The following is a 12,844-nucleotide window of genomic DNA, read 5'->3' as shown; positions in this document are numbered from 1 at the left end:
AAGGAAAGCTGGACAGAAGCAGCCGGCGCTCCCAGCCTTATTCCGTAAAAGATCTGAGGCAGCACAAAGGATAACCAGGACTTCAACAGCCAGAACAGAAACTGGGCAACATAGTTGAACAGCATAGTAAGAGAAGGTGGACGCATTGGATACAAAAGATCTCTTTTATAAATTGGGGATGGAGGAGGTAGGCTCATGTACCTCTATGCTTTAATTTTAACAGGTACCTTTAAGCACTTGAAGTGTGAGCCCTTACACTTTCTCCTGATTGATAATATCAATGATGGGTTCAAAGGATTCTTGAGCCTATTCCAGTATAAAGCCTGCCTGCCTACAATGTCTTTTCCCTGGCTTGACTCCTTCACTTAGGCAGGGCAGGCTTTAACATGTGGCTCATGGGAGAAAGTGAAACCACAGACACCAATGGAACTCAGAATAAAAAACACATTTTGAAATAAAATAGAGGTTAAACTCTCATACCAACAGACCTTGCTTGATCAGCAAAAATGTAGGTGTTAACAGGAAATCACTATATTGTGTAATCCCCATTTCACCCTCTACAAAATTGCACTATAATTCAAAATAAGTGAAGCAACAATTGGATGGATGACCAGTTTTTGTTGTTTACATAGTTTAATGCACAAATGTGCAGTTTCCATGACTTTCAGAATGACGTGATTTACATGAGGTTCTAACAATAAATAAACTTGAAGTGCTGTATATAGTTAGCATATGGTGAAATTTTTAAGCAAAGCTCTTTCTTCTACTCCCTGAAAGACATTCAAAATATTCTCCCCGTTAGGGTCTTCGTTTTTACATTACACCCTGCTAATTCTCCTCTTATGTAAATATAAAATTTTTGTTTTATAAATAAAATGTAAGGATGGAAAATAAAACAAAAAAACATGTTCCTTACACATTAATGCCACAATAATCAGTAACAAATGCACATAGACTTTACAGATATTTATAACTTTGCCATTTTAAAAGTTAGTCATGGATACCAAAAATACTTATATTACCGTGTAATAACTTATGGCATTTCTATAGACCTGGTATGCATCATTCTATTTTAACCACCTGGCATGTCAGAATATCTTGGATAAGATTAACAGAATTATTTGTAATAAATCTAAAAAACATACCTTCTGTGGAACATACACAAATAAATCCTAATACAATAAAATATTCTCTTGTCAACTTTCTAAAAACTCTTCCATATGAATCTTATATATGGAAAGATTTCTTAGAGTCTTAGGCAACACATTTTAACCAAAGTTAAAGTCGTGGGGGTTTGGGGGTTGTTGTTTTTTGTTTTAGAATCTGTTCCCAAATTTCACCAGTGTTCTCCTTCTTTTTCACCTACTTGAGATTTATTTAAAAGAACCCTGATAAATTTTATGACCACAATTATACTATAGAGAGAGAACACTTTAATTCCTTCTTACCAGAAATAGGAAAACATGTGAGAAGCAAAATCTCAACCTGCAGTTACCAATAGCACCTACCCTCTGGAATATTGGGGCAATCAGCAAGTCTGCAGTGCTTTCTAAGTCATGGTGTGACAACTCCCAGGATGGGAAGCCAAGGGAGGACAAGACTACATACAGTTCAATACGTAAAACCAAGTTAAAGAACACACTGGAATCTGAGTATTTTTTTAAATTGTTTTATATGTGGTATTTGTTCATTAAAATCATCCTGAAGAAATACCAGCATTCAGTTACTTTACAGAGTACTCTTAGCCCAGAAATTGCTTCTGGAGCTATTTGACAGTTTTTATTTTGAGCTACATTTCTATTCACACCTGCTACAAATCTTTTACCTGAAATACTTTGTGTGGAAACTCATTAAAATGCTCTTGTAAAAGAAGAGCACAACACCATTGCCTTCTCTTTGTCTAATGGCTCAGGACCTTTCTCTCATAAATTCATTCTAATTAAATTATTCTCAAGGTGCTCTCTCTCCTGCAATCCTTATGTAATTGGACCTAATATTTTCTCCACAATTGATGTTACATTAAACAGGCTTTTACTACCTGCTATCCTAATGGCACCCACCCTTTCTTTTCCCTCCCTTCCTCCTTCTCTCCATCCCTTCTCTTTCCTTCCCTTCTTCTCTCCTTGCTCCCTGCTGCCTTTCTTTTAGTTCAAAGAGACAGGAATCTTACCTGACAAACATTATTTCAAGAGTTTTCCTTAAGCTTTCATCAAGTTCTTTACAATTTTCTTAATGTGATACATAAAACACACAAAGACTCAAAACAAGTCTCTCTCTTTAAGCACCAGAAAGAGCATTATGTTTTAAAGCTCAGTGGAAGAAAGAAAACAGATCAGTTGACAGGTCATAAGCCAGTTTTATCTCAAGGCAGTGATGCTATAGAGGAGAGCTTGTGTCAATTAAAATCAATACAATAATCTTACAAAAGTTACAAAAATTATCAATAATCGATGTGTTTTCCACAGATGTAGTAAAATATATTGATTCTTTAAGCTATCAGGATGTATCTTCATGTGATACTTAAGGTAACAACAACAACAAAGCCAAATCTGAGAAAGTGCATGAAATCTTAATAAAAATCCTGGCTTGTGTTGCAGATTCTCATCAGAATTGCCTATTTTTAAATAAAATGTAGAGGGAGTCATCATTTTCCCTTTCACACTTTGTTGTGTTTCAGCAACCCTATGGAACAAATGGTAGTTTTACAAGAAGTGAATCATTTGGAGTTGAAAAGATCATAGAGGGTAGAATTCTGTCACTTTGCTAAAGTATGTAAATAACACGTCTGGAGCCACAAGAGAACTGTCTTCAATGTGTACTGCTGTCTTCTATTACTGACATTATCATTGTTCAAAATATCACTAATAGCATTATATATATGATTAAAGTTTGTGGAGTCTTCTTGGTTTGTTTGTTTAGCTTTTCTTCATTTTTTGTCATTATTTTAGTATACATTTAATTATATGGTTGTGATAACTCACTGAACTAAGTACATAAACAATCTACAGCACTCTTTGAAACACAGTTAAATGAATATGTTTATGATCCTTTTTCATTTTGGAGATTCCGTACATCACTTTGCAGAATGACTGCTGACCAACAGATCAAATCATGAGAGTGACTCATATTTTAAGAAATGCTATAAAAAGGTCAATGGTGGGCTGGGGTTATGGTTCAGTGGTAGAGTGCTCCCATAGCACGTGTGAGACCCTGGGTTCGATCCTTAGCACCACATAAAAATAAATAAGTAAAATAAAGGTATTGTGTCCAGCTACAACTAAAAATTTTTTTTAAAAAAGGTCAATTGTTTAATATCAGTATTTTCTGTAAAATGTATCAACTAATTCTTTTCTAGAAAAATACACTCTTTTTTTCTGTGACATGTAAAATGTGATGACTAATTTTAGCTAACATTGATTGGATCCTGTTAATATTCTATGAAGGAAATTCTAGGTGTTTTATATAAATTAACACATAATATTACTATCCCTCTCATACAGATGTGAAAACTGAGGCACAGACAGGTCAAGTGCCTTGCAAAGGCATTGGAGGCAGGAAGATCACTGGAACCCAGGTGTTCAAGGCTAGCCTGGACAACACAGCAAGACTCCATCTCAAAAAATAAAATAAATCTCTGGGTCCATTTTGCCAAGAGACAATGTTTCCAATCTGGCTAAAGTTGAAAATATCCCTGGTTGTCACCACTTCCAATGGTGAATAGGGGTCAACAAAAAATGAACTGTAACATTCTAGTTCAACTTTATAAACACATGCCCAAAACTTACTAAAAGTACATGTTGCGCATTCCTAATCCCAAAATTTGAAATCCCAAATGCTCCAACATCTGAGACATTTTGAGAACTGATATCATAAGTGGAACATTCCACACCTGACCTCATATGATGGGTCACATCCCAATGCAGATGCACTATAATTATTGTATGAAATAACCTTTAGGTTTTGTGAATAAGGTGTACATGAAACATAAATTAATTTCATGTTTAGACTAGGGTCTCTTCCCTAAGAAATCCTATGTGCAAATCTTCCAAAATTCAAAATACATCCCAAATCTGAAACACTTCCACTCCCAAGCATTTTTGATAAGGGATACTCAGCCTATATATGCAAAAATAAATAAATACTTGGAGGTTACAGTTTCCAGTATCTAGAAAGCTAGAATTATAATAAATCGGGGAGAGGGGGGAAGTTGCATATTTTTCCCAGAGAGAAAGCAATACAACATGTGTAGTTTTGAGTCAAACAGATCTGGGTTCAAATCCCATTTTTTTTATTGCACACTAGATGTGTTACTTTGGAAATGCTATACAAGTAAGCCACAGAAAGCTCATTGCTAAAATGAGGATGTCAGAGTTGCTGAGTAACAGAGAAGGATGAGAAGAGAATGAGAGGCACAGGTAAACTGATTTGCGTTTTGTTAGAATTTTGTAAATGATGGATAAATGGTAGCTATTAATAGAGGATCCCCTCAACCAGCAGTATGTAAGACCTACTTCTACAGGATTTTGTTGTACTGCTTTCCAGGAGGGCTCAATCTAATCCCTTTTCAAACATTCAAATGTAAACACAGAGTCATATATACGCACAAAGAGAGGACAACACAAAAGAAATGCACATACTAATTAATACCACTTCACATGGTCTAATCCTAAAGTATAACTATGGCTCATATCAAACAAGCTTCATTTCTAAAAGTTTTACACTATGTTTAAGGGATAGTAATATTCACTCTTTTTCATCCTAGAAGACTGAGGGCATAGATGGCAATCTAAACGAGCCAGGGAAAGCAGGAACATGCTCCTGATTTTCAGAATTCTAATCAAGGGCTCCAGTCACATTTCCTCAAACTCTCCTCCTCCCTACAAATAGGGGCTATTTTTACTTCAAAATGGGAATTGAAAACATTCGAGAATAATGTGTTTTGTTTTGTTTTGTTTTGTTTTAATAGGGAAAAGCCACTTTGCAACCCATTCCTAAGGATGGCAAACAAAATACTTCGGAGAGATGAAGGAGAGGATGCTGGGGTGGTGAGGTCCCTGCCTTTTAAGCAAGCCAGCCAGCAAACACAAATGCATGCAATTTGAAATTTTAATTAGGGTGCCATGTGCTGGTGACATATGGCGACACACTGACAGCTGGGCATCCAGGTTCAGGAACAGACCTGGGTTCTGAAGTCACAGTTGGCAGAAGCAAAGTTCTCCGCTTGTGCGCTAGGTGCTAGCATGCCTGGAAAGTGCTCTGCCAACACCACCCCACTCCACAGGACTGCCTTCCTGCCGCTCACAGGCATGGCCTGCCAGAGGTCCACGACTGTGACTCAGTGAGGCTCAGACAAAAAGACATAAAAATCTAACCCCAGACCCCACACTTGGTGTCCAGGCCAGAACCTGTTCACAATAGCAAACATGGCCATTGATTTGGGTGACCCTCGTATGTTCATTCCAAATGGTCCTTGCAGGGGGCGCCCTCTCTGTGGCTCGAAATATACATCAGGGCACCACCATCAAAAACTCTGCAGCCTGCTCTAAAATCCAAAGGAATTAAGCTCTTCTATAAAGCTAAATATGATTTAAAAGTTAGATTTACATAGATTAGAAGTTGAATCATGCTAGCAAGGGATCAAGCTTGGGGAAAAAAAAAAACATTTTAGGACAACTTGTTATGCATTAAAGGTCAAGTTTCCTAACTTTTTTCTTCTACCAGAATTTTTTTCCTGCTATGAATTAAACAGTGGTCAGTTTGACCTTCGAAGCTTAACAAGTTGCCTGAAAATGTCTTTAAATGGGTTAATGAATTGCCTTGTGGCTTTTTCATCCGCTTTTCCCTTACCCCACTGTGACTATTTACTCTATTTGAAGTGGAAATAGTCTGTCTCCTGTCCTCAGGCAAGCCCAGGACCCACAGCAAGCACAATAACAAGAAGCCTCTTAGCCAAACCATGCAATATTAAGAGAATCATTATTTGGATCCTCTCTACCTACAGACTCCTGAAATATAAACTTTGACTGTAAATAACTAGAGAAGTAAATAAACATGCCAATTTGTACCCTCTACACTTCTGTGGAAAATTGGAGTTTGTAGCCATCAAGCAATGAAATTTTTCTGGAATATTATGAATATGGGGTCCAAACCCTCATCTCTTCCTTGCATTACAAATACTGCTATCAAATCAACCAAGTGAATTTAAGGTAGAACTCTCATTGAGATAAAAATTCAGAATTCATTAGCTTGATTAAAAGTCATTTTATTGCTTCTCTCTGCTCAATTACACACACACACACACACACACACACACACACACACACTCCGTTAAAGTTTTAGAGTGCAATATAAGAAATTTCACCTTTTTTATTTTATTATCAGTACTTTGAGTACGCAGAGAAATAGATTTACATCACATTTTATTCTGCTTTATGTTAATTTTTGGATAGCAGCAGAATAAGCTGGAGATTAACATCAGCAGTTACAAGCTTCAGACAGCACTGCTGCAAGCTGGAGAACACAGATACTAGAGTGTACATCTTCCAGTTGTAAGCCCATTAACTAGTTTGGACAGCAAATATGCATCTGCACATAGCTACTCAAAAAAATTTTTTTTTCAGCATGTTGTTACAAAACAAAAATATAGTAACCACCCCTACATATTAGCAGGAACTCTTTGAAATAAAATACCACTGGTCAGTCACATTGCCTTCCAAGTTTGTTCTACACTGAGAAATGTACCAAAATATACCTATAAGAACAACAGGGGGATGGGCTGTGGTTGTGGCTCAGAGGTAGAGTGCTCACCTACCATGCATGAGACACTGGGTTTGATCCTCAGCAACACATAAAAATAAAATAAAGGTATTGTTATAGCTAAAAATAAATATTAAAAAAAAGAACAACGGGGGAAAAACTCACACTGAGGAAATATACTCTTAATCCTCCTCCATATATTTCAAACTTATCTCAAATCAGTTTTTAATTAAAGTGAAGAGTTCTTTACCTTGAAAAAGAGCTCCACAGCCATGATCTAGGACTCACTAAACAGCACAGATTATTGTGTTGAGGGATGCTCACTTTGTGCCATGCTAGAATGCTCTATAAAGTTCACACAGATTTCTTTTTCAAATCAAGTATGGGATATTGATTCCCAACTCTAGGTTTTCAGCAGCATATCACAGTTATTATTTTCTCAGAAGACACCACTAAATTCTTTAAAACAGACCCACAGCACCTCCAGCACATCTACAAAACACACTTAATTTTCTTCCTAAAATTAAGAACTTACAAAAATGTGAACAATGATATTTAAAATACATTGTACAATCAACACTAGCAGAATCTGAATCCCGATGTGAAAAAAATAAAGCCAAATCTAACTACAATATCAAATTTCTATTATAAAAAAAATCAGTTACTCTGTAAGAAAAACCAGGCTCATTAAGAACTGTTAAATATAGCTATTTATTTTGCTTTATTTCTATGGGAAATTTTTTTTCAGACACCATAACCAGACTAAAATAAACTGAAGTTGAACTTCTGGTACCTGGAAAAATTTTATAAAGGGGTAGCATTTAAAAGAAATATTTCTTGAGGTCCTAAAAAATATCCATGGTTAATTAAATGTAAATTTTCATTGAATCTTTAATAGAATAGAAAGTTTGTTATAAAACATTTGCAAAGAGCAAGCATCACCTTTGAATAAGCTAAAACTGTTAGAGGATAAAAGAATTTATAAACCTAATACAAAAGTAAATTTCTCAAATCCAATTTAAATATGGATAAAATGGTAAGGCATCAAATTACATTTTAAAATGTCTTAGTTTTTAGGGACACAATATAATAAAAAATAGGAAAAAGAATATATATAGGAGAATACAGAAGAAAGATCAGAAGAACAATATTGTTTAGGAGGGAATAATTGACTAGATTGTAATACAGAGGATTCAAGCAAAGGTTTAGATGGAAGACTATGTTCCTTGGGCTGCATTTCACATACAAATTGCATGCACTGATCATTTTCTTATGTGGCTGAGAGGATATTAACTAGCAGGGGAACATATTCATAATAGCCTAAGACCCTATAATCAGAGCAGTTTTGATAAAGGAAACTCAAAAGAGCAAAATTACCATTCCAAAAACTACAACAGAAAAGGGAAGTCTGTAAATATATACCTGGAATGCCGGAATTAACTGGAGATACTTCAGTACAGAACCCTGGTTATCGTTATTTAAAATGTGGTAACAGAAGTAAAAAAACAAAACAAAACAAAACAAAAACATGCAGCAAGAGATGGTGACAGAAAGAAATCAAGGTCTGCAGGACTGACTTCTCAGAAGGTTACAAAAAAGGGCCACGGTCTTAAAGAGACTAAGAAACTTATGATTGCTCCTAGGCTGTACTCAGGTTATCTCTGAAACTGAAAGGAGCTCTATATGGTCAGAGTATCTGGATTTAATCCAGATAAACTCATTAAACAGTTTTGAGAGCCCTAGAAATTAAGATCTGTGAGCAACCTGTCAATGAGAGGCCAAGAACAGGGCATTTTTAATTAAAAAGAAAAGTGATCAGCGTGGGATAGTGGAGAGGGCACTGAGTTCAAATCATCTCCAGTTACTACACCCAGGACCTTCACCTGCAGGACAGTGGGGTGGACTTGAGCCCACCACACTTCCTTTCAGCTCTAAAAGTCTTTCTGCTTTGTCTACTTTAAGAGTTTTTATAAAAATCAAGATGAGCACTGTGAAAATCATCATTTTTTAAATAAAGAAACTATTATCAGGATTTATAGTTGATGTGAAGAAGAGAGGGAGGAATGTCTCAACTGCAAGAAGGTGGGCTAAGCACAAATGATGCCTTGCTGCTGGTGTTTGCAGAGAAAGAAGCCACTCTCTGTTCACTCAGAGAGAACCCTCCACAGCAATCTGAGACATGGTATCAGTCAGAGGACACATACTTTAAGAATTCTAGAATGTGACAATAGGTACTATTGTCCACGATTGACTTGGGGCCAAGTGTTGTGCTAAGCACTTTACATGGCTTACTTGTCCAATCCCCACAGCAACTTTATGAGGCACAGGCCTTTATGACATTTTAATAGATGGGGGGAAAGTGAGACTTTAAAGTTTAAGACCAAGGTCACCTAGCTAGTAAGGATTTGAACTTAGATCTCTGATGGACACAAAATTATCGTGTGAATCAAATTATTTAATTATCAAATCAAATCAATCTTGTTCTTCTTAACCACCACATTATATGAAGACTGCTCCTCTGTGCAAAGCACTTCTTCTATTTTAATTAAATTAATCAGGCCAATCAGTTAATTGGGTCAAAAAGTTAAGTTGACTTTGCATGTACGTAGACAAATCCCTGAGTAAAAAGATCAGCATAAGAAGACATAGCTTAAGTACCTGCATTGGAACTATGCATCCTATTAAGACAAGAAACTCACCTTTTGGTATTCCCAGTAAAAGCAATGAGAACAAAATGGGGACATTTTTAAAAGGGAAAAATTTTTAAAGGGAAAGTCTTTATGTTACAAAATGCATGCATTAACCACCAGAACTGATTTCTGGGATCTGGTGGATCTGCAGATTGTTCAGTAAATACTGGTTTATCAGAAACAAAATACGAGTAACCACAGATGATGATCCTACCCCACCCTCAACCTTTTATTTAAACAACTGATGGACAAAACATTTGTAGAATAACACTGAAAAGTACCTACTATACATTTTACAAGTAGAGGAAAAATTATTAATTTTGACTACATATTAGAAGTCACTTGTTTCTGTTATACCTAACTCAGGAGCTATTCTATCTTTTGGGAGGGGGGCTTGGAAGTCATTAGGAAAAAGGAAATCACCAGAGTATATTCCAGCTCTCAATAGTTGCAACTTCACCCGAGAGACCTAAACAGAAAAGTTGAGAACCAACTTTCCTACGAAATTAGTTTGAATAACAGAGATAAATTTTCATAAGCACACGAACACTTTATAAATTAGTCCAAACCAAACACGTGGCCACTTGCTAATGCTGGTAGGTTTTGGAGACACATTAAATGATAATGGCATGTCTCCCTAACACACAATACCAGAGGATCTTTGACCATTTTTTTAAAAAAATTTTAGTTATACGTGGACACAATATCTTTATTTTATTTATTTTTAAGTGGTGCTGAGGATTAAACCCAGTGCCTCACATGTGCAAGGAAAGCACTCTGCCACTGAGCTACAACTCCAATCCGACAACTTTTTTGGTTTCAACTTTTTACAAGGCTAATCTGAAAAAACCCTAAACATAGGATTTCAAGAATCTGAGTAAAACTTTTCAAGAGTGATTAACATAAATGTTCAAATTTTGAAATGGAGATTAGGGGCAGGTATGGGGACAGACAAGGGCCAAGATGCCAGATGAAAATTACCAACACCTCCTTGGAATGGTAAATGTGACACATTCCCATGGGTGATTTATGGAATTTCCTCTTTAGATCAGAAGTACCTCCCAAACCACCTCAGCATTTCCAGTAAATGAAGTAAAAAATGAAAATATACACAAATCCCTTCTTATTTTAACATTTCAAACCTCAATAAAAGCTCCATTCCACATGGTGGCCTAAAATTAGACAGTAGACTAAAGAAAGAGAAGGAAGTTTTTTATTGGGTTATTTTTAAGATGCTTCAAAGCTTCTTTGGTCCTTTTTTTGTTAAGTCTTACACTTTGGAAAAAGGAAATAGATCCCTGCAGGGCAAACTGAACTCCAAACGCACACACTCAGAAGAGTGCTAGGATTACTTGGCCTCAAGAAGAAAATGTTTGGTTTCCTAATGACTTAGCAATATTTGTCAACCAAGGCACAGTGAAATATACTCCCATTTGGGGGGAGCCAGGATGGGGCCAGGGGACAGAGAGGGGAGGAGAGGGAGCTTGATTTGAATGCCACTGGGTCACCAGGTTGAGGAGCGACCAGAATCTGAAGATGCTCATCTCAACGCCTCTCCAAGGTTTCCCAGCGCAGCTACTCCCTAGCACAGAAGCTGATGGGAACAAAAACCTTCAGCACCATCTCCTGCCTAATTGAATCGGGGCCTGTAATGGGAGGAAGCTGTTTCTCAGAACTGAAATAAGTGGTGCTGGGAAAAGGAGAAGGCCAACAAACCAGCTGGAGACAAACAGAATTGGTGGAACAGGCACCCGGATTCTCCAGGGAGCAAATCCCGTTTAGCATTTATCCACCCAGGTCACGGTGAAGCCTGTATCTAAGCAACTTGCGACTTTAAACACTACTATTCATTTGGTCATTAGTTTCTCTTGGTTCCTTTCACTTTCCTGTATTTTTGATAGCCAAATCCTGAACAGAAAGAAGAGACTATGAGAATGTTGTCAAATTTCAATAATGCTCAAGGGGGGAAAAATCACCAATCTCCTAATGGTTTGGTCTAACATTCTTTCTGGAGTTACCCAGTAACAGATTAATGTAGCTAAGCACTGTAACACTGAGCTGAAGTACTAAGAAAACATGCCTGAAATTTATAAGTAGGCCTTGCTTGCTTGCTTGGGAAAAAAAAATCCCTCATTTTCACTGCCAGTTTCTTTATTTATTTTTAATTTATCGTGGTGTCAAAACCCATGTCTGGTCTTGGAAAAATTCTGGCACAAACTTGGCTTTTTATAGTCCCAGACCATTAAGATTACAAAACCTCAATTAAAAAACTGCCAGAAGAGTTTGGGGGCTCACAGGAAAAAATGATACAAAGACTGAGGGAAGAAAAGGAGTTGGTGTTGCAAGAAATCCAGTCTAAGTCATGTAACCAGAACCCTGAACGCCAGAGTAACTGAACAGAGCCCACGTTAGGTATGTTCAACTCCTATTCCTAACCCAACTTCCCACATGGTCTTATTCCAAACTTCAGAAGTCATAAAATATTTTTGGTTGTTATTGTTTCAGTGGATGCCCCAAATTAGACACAATTACATCCTAAGATGTGAAAATGATAACATGCACAACAAACTCTGAAGACAGACGAGCTACCACTCTGCCCTACTCACAATTAAAATGTGAATCATTCTTGTGATGTAACATAAAAATGAGACAAGATATGTTTATCTGTTTTACAAGCAAAAGATAGGAAGCCAGAGACAGGGAACTTCAAATCCAAATTCTTACAGCAGCCCTACTCTGGAAAAGGAAGGACCTGGCCTGCAGGAGTGGTCCTGTGTTCCAATTCCTGCCTAGCACAAGGTGGTAGCACAGGGGGGGAAATCTGGCAAACAAGGGACTACCCCAAGGTGCGGTGGTAAGAAGTGATCTTAAGTACCAGAGAAATGGAACTTGTTCTGATGGAGGCAGTGTCACGTGGTGACTAAGACTCTGGCCTCTGGAATCACCTGCCTGGTGCCACCTCTCTAGTCAGTAAAACCGCGGTGAAATACCATCACCTTGCTCAATGGGCAGTCTGAGAGGCTCAGAACACTACTGTTTGCCTGTTTGCCACACAGTAGCATTCAATAAATACTATTATTATTATTATTATTATTATTATTATTTGATATCATTAATTTAATTTCTTTCATCCATTGATTTAATATCATCTTTAAAATTAAATGGCATTATAATCAGAAATAACAATATATGACATTTTCCCTTACCCTAAAACTATAAATGTAAGCTAAAGTTCTCAGAATCCAAGATGTGATACAAACCCAGTCTCTCCATCAGCCAGCACCTAGCAATTGCCTCATATTCAACGTGCCTGGTACTACCCTCAGCTGGTCAGAGGTAAGAAGATGGGAAGTCTTTCTAGCACAGGCAAATTGAGTGTGTGCAACAGCACAGCAATA

The 12,844-nt window shown here is 37.0% G+C and overlaps 1 protein-coding gene across 3 annotated transcripts in view; it reads right to left on the bottom strand.

The window, feature by feature from the left end:
• Nfia (nuclear factor I A) overlaps positions 1 to 12,844 on the bottom strand; it is a 351,492-nt gene that overhangs the window by 240,142 nt on the left and 98,506 nt on the right. The gene's annotated exons all lie outside the window — the stretch shown is intronic.

This window comes from Urocitellus parryii, chromosome 11 (assembly GCF_045843805.1).
Source record: "Urocitellus parryii isolate mUroPar1 chromosome 11, mUroPar1.hap1, whole genome shotgun sequence".
NCBI lineage: Eukaryota > Metazoa > Chordata > Mammalia > Rodentia > Sciuridae > Urocitellus > Urocitellus parryii.
The sequence above is the reverse complement of the archived record's forward strand: the minus strand, read 5'-3'. Positions and strand labels throughout refer to the sequence as shown.